Consider the following 6,470-nt stretch of genomic DNA (forward strand, 5'->3'; position numbering starts at 1 on the left):
TCTACCTGTTGTTTAATCAGATTGTTTGCTTGTTGCTATTGAGTTGCATGAGTTCTTTATGTATTTGGAATATTTCCCTTTATCAGATATGTGATTTACAAATATTCCCTGTAATTCAGGAGGTTGCCTTTTCATTTTGTCATGGTTTCCTTTGCTGTGCAGAAGTTTTTGGTTTGAGATAGACCCTGTTTATTTTTGCTTTTGTTCCCTTGCTTTTGGTGTCAAATCCTAAGAATCATTGCCAAGACCAGTACATATTCTTCTAGGAGTTTTATGGCTTTGGATCATACATGCGAATATTATAAATTTGAGTTAATTTTTGTCTATGTTATAAGATAGTGGTCCAGTTTCATTCTTTTGAATGTGACTTTCCAGTTTAAACAACACCATTTCTTGTAAGAGACTGTTCCATCTTTACCATACACTCTTGCCTTCTTTGTCATAAATTAATTAACCACATATCTGGGGGGTTTATTTCTGGGCTCTCTATTCCTTTCTATTGATCTGTGTGTTTTTTTATGCCAGTATCATTCTTTTTTGGTTACTGTACCTTTGTAATATAGTTTGAAATCAGGGCACATGATGCCTCCAGTTTTGCTATTCTTCCTCAAGATTATTTTATCTATCCGAGGTCTTCGTGATTCCATGAAAATTGTAGGAGTGTTCTATTTCTATAAAAAATGCCATTGGAACTTTGACAGAGATTTCACTGAATCCACAGATTGCTCTGGGTAGTATGGACATTTATTTAAGAGTTTTAATTCTTCAGGTACCTGGGTGGCTCAGTCAGTTAAGTGTCTGCCTTCAGCTCAGGTCATGATTGCAAGGTCCTGGATCAAGTCCTGCATTGGGGGGGGGGTCCCAGCTCAGCAGGGAGTCTGTTTCTCCCTCTGCACCTTCCCCCCCACTCATGCTCTTTCTCTTTCTCTCTCTCTCTCTTGCAAAAATAAAATCTTTTTTAAAAAGAATATTAATTTTTCTAATCAATGAGCATGGAATATTTTTCCATCTATGTTATCTTCAATTTCTCTCAGCAATGTCCTATCATTTTCAGTGTACAGGTGTTTTGGCTCCTTGCTTAAATTTATTCTTAGGTATTTACTTATTGATGTCATTGTAAATGGGGTTGCTTTCTTAATTTCTCTTTCTGATAGTTTCTTATTGGCATATAGAGTGGTGACCAATTTTTGTATATTGAAAACTTTCTATCCTGCTGAATTCATTGATTAGTTATATCAGATATTTTTTCTTTTAAAAAATTCATTGAAATACAATGAAATGCAATAAACAGATTTAAAATGCAAATTTTCTGGATTAAGTAATCATACAAAAATTAAGAGTACATACTGCATGAGTCCATTTACATATAATTCAAGAAAGTGCACACAAGCTTTAAAGCTTTGTTATATAATTGTAACAATGAAATCAACCTGAAACCTCTGTTTCTTTGTAATTAATTCACGTCTCTAAAAGCAAGGGAAACAAAAGCAAAAATAAACTATTGGGACTTGATCAAGATAAAAAGGTTCTGCATGGTAAAGGAAACAGTCAACAAAGCTAGAAGGCAAACTATGGAATGGGAGAAGGTATTTGCAAATGACATATCAGATAAAGGACTAGTATCCAAGATCTATAAAGAATTTATCAAACCCAACACTGAAAAAACAAATAATCCAGTCAAGAAATGGGCAGAAGACATGAACAGAAGTTTCTCCAAAGAAGACATATAAATGGCCAACAGACACATGAAAAAATGCTCAACATCACTAGTCATCAGGGAAATACAAATCAAAGCCACAATGAGATACCACCTTATACATTTCAGAATGGCTAAAATTAACAAGACAGGAAACAACAAATTTAGGCGAGGTAGTGGAGAAAGGGGAACCCTTTTCCCACACTGTTGGTGAGAATTCAAGTTGGTACAGCAACTCTGGAAAACAGTATGGAGGTTCCTCAGAAGGTTAAAAATAGAGCTACCCTATGACCCAGCATTGGCAGTACTGGGTATTTACCCCAAAGATACAGATGTAGTGAAAAGAAGGGGCACCTGAACCCCAATGTTCATTGCAGCAATGTCCACAATAGCCAATCTGTGGAAAGACCTGAGACGTTCTTGACATATGAACAGATTAAGAAGATGTGGTCCATATATATACAATGGAATATTACTCAGCCATTAGAAAGGATGAATACCCACTAACTGCATTGACATGGATGGAACTGGAGGAGATTATGCTAAGTGAAATAAGTCAACAAGAGAAAGACAATTATATGGTTTCACTTATATGTGGAACATAAGGAATAGCACGGAGGACCACAGGGAATGGGAGGGAAACTGAATGGGAAGAAATCAGAGAGTAAGACAAACCATGAAAGACTCTGGACTCTGGGAAACAAACTGAAGGTTAAAGAGGGGAGGGGTGTGGGGAATGGGGTAGCCAGGTGATGGGTATTAAGGAGGGCACATGTTGTGATGAGCACTGGATGTTACATGCAAGTAATGAATTGTTGAACACTACATCAAAAACTAACGATGTACTATATGCTGGCTAACTGAACATAATAAAAAATAAAATAAAATAATTTAAAAAGAATGCAGATATTTAGACATGAAGACTTAAAGTAGAATGGGCAACCTTAATATTAGTAATGAACTACTTTTTTAATCTTAATGCATGAAGGGCTCAAAATCAGAATTAATATTTTTTAAAAAAGAATTTATATTTAAATCTAAAGTCACAGGGCACCTGGCTGGCTCAGTCAACAGAGCAAGCAACTCCTTTTTTTCTTTTTTTAAAGATTTTAAAGTAATCTCTGTACCCAACATGGGCTCAAACTCACAATCCTGAGATCAAGAGCCATGTGCTCCACCCACTGAGACAGCCAGGTAGCCCCAGGATGCAACTCTTGCCCTCTGAGTCATGAGTTCAATCCCTACATTAGGCATAAAGATTACTTTAAAAATCAATACAAAGGGCACTTGTGTGACTCAGTCAGTTAAGGGTCTGACTCTTGATTTTTGGCTCAGGGCATGTTCTCAGGGTCCTCGATTTGAGAACCTTGTCAGGCTCCGTGCTCAGTGAGGAGTCTGCTTGAGGATTCTCTCTCCCTCTCCTTCTGCCCCTCCCCTCCCTCATGCAAGTGCCTTCTCTCTCACTTTCTCTCCAAAATAAATAAATAAATCTTTACTAAATAAATAAATTGTTAATAAGTAAATAATAAATAAAGTAAATCACATTCATATTTTAGCAATGGGGAATTCACTTTTTCCACTCCATTTCAACAGAAGCTCCAAACTGACTTTACTATTTTTTTCTTCCAATTAAGGTTGGTTTTCAACATAAAATGCCCTTACCCAAGAGAAGAGAAATGAATTAATTGAGACATTAAATTCACTTTCCTCCAATTTTGTAGGATAAATGTCTACATAACATTCCTATTTCTGCTATGACAAATTACCACACTAGAGGCTTCACATCATTTGGGACGCCTGGGTGACTCAGTCAGTTAAGCATCTGCCTTTCTCTCAGGTCATGATCCCAGGGTCCTGGAATTGAGTCCCACATCAGGCTCCTTGCTCAGCGGGGAACCTGTTCTCACTCTGCCTGCCGTTCCCCCTACTTGTGCTCTCTCTCTCTCTTTCTGACAAATAAATAAAATCTTAAAAAAAAGAAAGAAACTAATTCATGCTCTTACTGTTTTGAAGGTCAGAAGGCTGAATTAAGTGTCAGTGGGCTAAAATCAAGATGTCTGCAGGGCCTGGTTCCTTCTGGATGTTCTAGGAAAGACTCTTTTCTTTCCTATTATGGTTTCTAGTGACAACAAGCATTCTTTGGCTCATTGTCTTTTCACCATGTTCAAAGCCAGTGACATGGCATCTTCAATCTCTCTCTGATCCAACTATTCTGTCTTCCTCTCTCACATTCAGAGGAACATGGTGATTACATTAATTCTACCTCCATAATCTTGGCCAACTTTAGTTTAAAATCAGCTGATTAGAGCCTTATTTCGTTTGCTACATTAACCTCCTTCTTCCTATAAAGAATAACATATTCAAACATTCCATGAATTAAAATTTGGACCAGTTAAGAAGGCTGATTCTGCCTATTAGAAAGTATTTTTCAAAAGTATTTTATTTGGTGCCACTCAAGAGTCCTAATATAAAAGAAACAAACACAGAATTTATTACAGCCTCTACAATGACTGGATACAATTCTCATTCCAAATTTTAGGCAAACACGATATTTTTTTGTGAAGAAGGCCTATGACACCTGCACCTTACTCTATCAAAGGGGCACAGCCTTGATTTTCAAAGAGTGGTCCACAGACCACGACCTGCAGCATCGACCTCACTCAGGAGCTTGTTAGAAATGCTGAACTCCTGGGCCCACCAGCATCTTCAAAAGCAGAATCTACATTTGAGCTAGAATCCTAGGTGATTCACATGCACTTTGAAGTTGGAGAAGTGCTGGTCTAGAGTACATTTTCTCACACTCTCAATATGACCTTTGAGGCAGGGTCATTATCTGTGTTGGGAACTGTCCTGCTCAGTGGAGGTGTTTAGCAGCGTCCCTCAGACATTGCTAGATGTGCCCAGGGGAAGAGAACCACCTCTGCTTGGGACCACAGGCACAGAGTTTAAAAACTGGGAGTGTCCTGACAGAATTCAAGTCAATGTTTGAAGAAGCCAGGGGACCCTGGGTTCAGGGTCCAGGAATCCAAGACTGGATTCCTCAGTCTTAAACAGGAGAAAACATTCACTTCACCTGGCTTATCAGCCAGTCCCCTAGGAACAGAATTTCAATAGGAAAATTTTCCTTTCTGTCCACACTAGTGTCCCGCAGGGAGATCATGTGCCTACAGGTGGGAGGAACAGGAGGGAAATGATCCTAATGAGCAGACTGAACCAGCTGTAAATACTCCTCTGTTGCAGTCCTGCAGCTCAGGCAACCTTGGGCTGGACAAGACCTGGTCATCTCTTGTGCAGTCCTGAGTCTGGATGGGGCACTGGAGTCTGACTCATTCCTGCTCTCTTGTCTGGATACAGAGCTTCCTCCTCCATCATCTACCAATCAGACAGGTATTTTGATGTCCATGTAGAGACCTTCCTCTCAGAGACCCCATCTAGATGAGTTTTACTGCCCAGTAGGGACTGCAGGAGAAGGTCAAGAGAATGAAAGAGAACAGCGTCTATCTGAGGTCACCTCAGGGCCAGCGCAGCCCAGCCCAGAGCTGAGAGTTTGTTGTGCCTGTATGCTGGCTTAATTAAGAAATGTATTGATTGATTCATTTATGTATTTATGATGGTAAAAATAGAAGTGAATTTTGAATTCAGAAATGCAAGGTTCAACATAACAACTAAATGGTAAAAACGGAAACCCAATTAGATAAGGAATGGGAAGCATAAAAGTAGAACATAAGACCAAGGATATTTGCAATTATCCAGAGTGGAAAAGTCAAGTATTAGCTGTGGAAGGATATACAGTGATGTGAAAACATGTCTTTTCATGTTTAAGATGGAACATATTAGACTACATTTCCGTACTGACGAGAAAAATCCGGACAAAAAAATTCTTGCAGGTATATCCTTGCAAGAGCAGTACGTGAAACATACATATCACAGTACCTCCTCTCTCTTCAGTATTCAAATGAAATGTTTTACACGTATTATGTGAAAAAGGGTCTGCTGATGAGCTTCCTTTATGATTACCTCGTTACCTGTGAGCCTGAACAGGGTCTGGCTTAGCTCACCACTCACTTTCTCCATTGAAAATTGTGGGTGTCCTTGGTGTTTGCATAGTGGGGTATGGTCGGTTTTATTCCTGTTTCTTATTATGTTCTTTCAGGGAAAGATTACTGTTTATTTTACCAATTTACCTACTTGCCATTTCACTTTTTTATGTATGTGTAGATATATTTGTGCAGAATGTGTGAGAGTGTATAAATTCTGTGTGGTAAAGTCTGTGAGGTAGTCATAATATATTCCATACGCTGCTTTTTCTATTTTTTTTTTTTTTGCTGAATAATTGATCTGTCACCTTGATATTATTCACTTATTCACTTGTGAATACCAGCTTTCCAAAAAATGAAAGTGCATGTCCTTCTGCATATTTATTGCTCACAAATCACCCTTTATACTTATTTTCAACTAGTGTTCACGTCTCTGTATTCTTTATTGTTCCTTGTGGCCTTTATTATTGGATCTATTTGTAAAATAAAATGCCATCACTTCGAAGGAATTTTTTGCTTTTGACCAAGAATCACCTTTACCTTCCATAAGCATACTTGTCCCATATCTCTTTATGTGACATGAAACTTTAGATATCGCTTTCTTTCCACCTTAAATGACTTTTTCAAATTCTTTATTCCCTAGGCCTTGACAATCTAATTTAGATTTGGATCCATGTCGATTTCATTAAATTCTTTTTTTAATGATTTTTTATTATATTATGTTAGTCACCATACAG

The sequence above is a fragment of the Ursus maritimus genome, unplaced genomic scaffold (assembly GCF_017311325.1).
Source record: "Ursus maritimus isolate PB19 unplaced genomic scaffold, ASM1731132v1 scaffold_37, whole genome shotgun sequence".
Classification (NCBI taxonomy): Eukaryota; Metazoa; Chordata; class Mammalia; order Carnivora; family Ursidae; genus Ursus; species Ursus maritimus.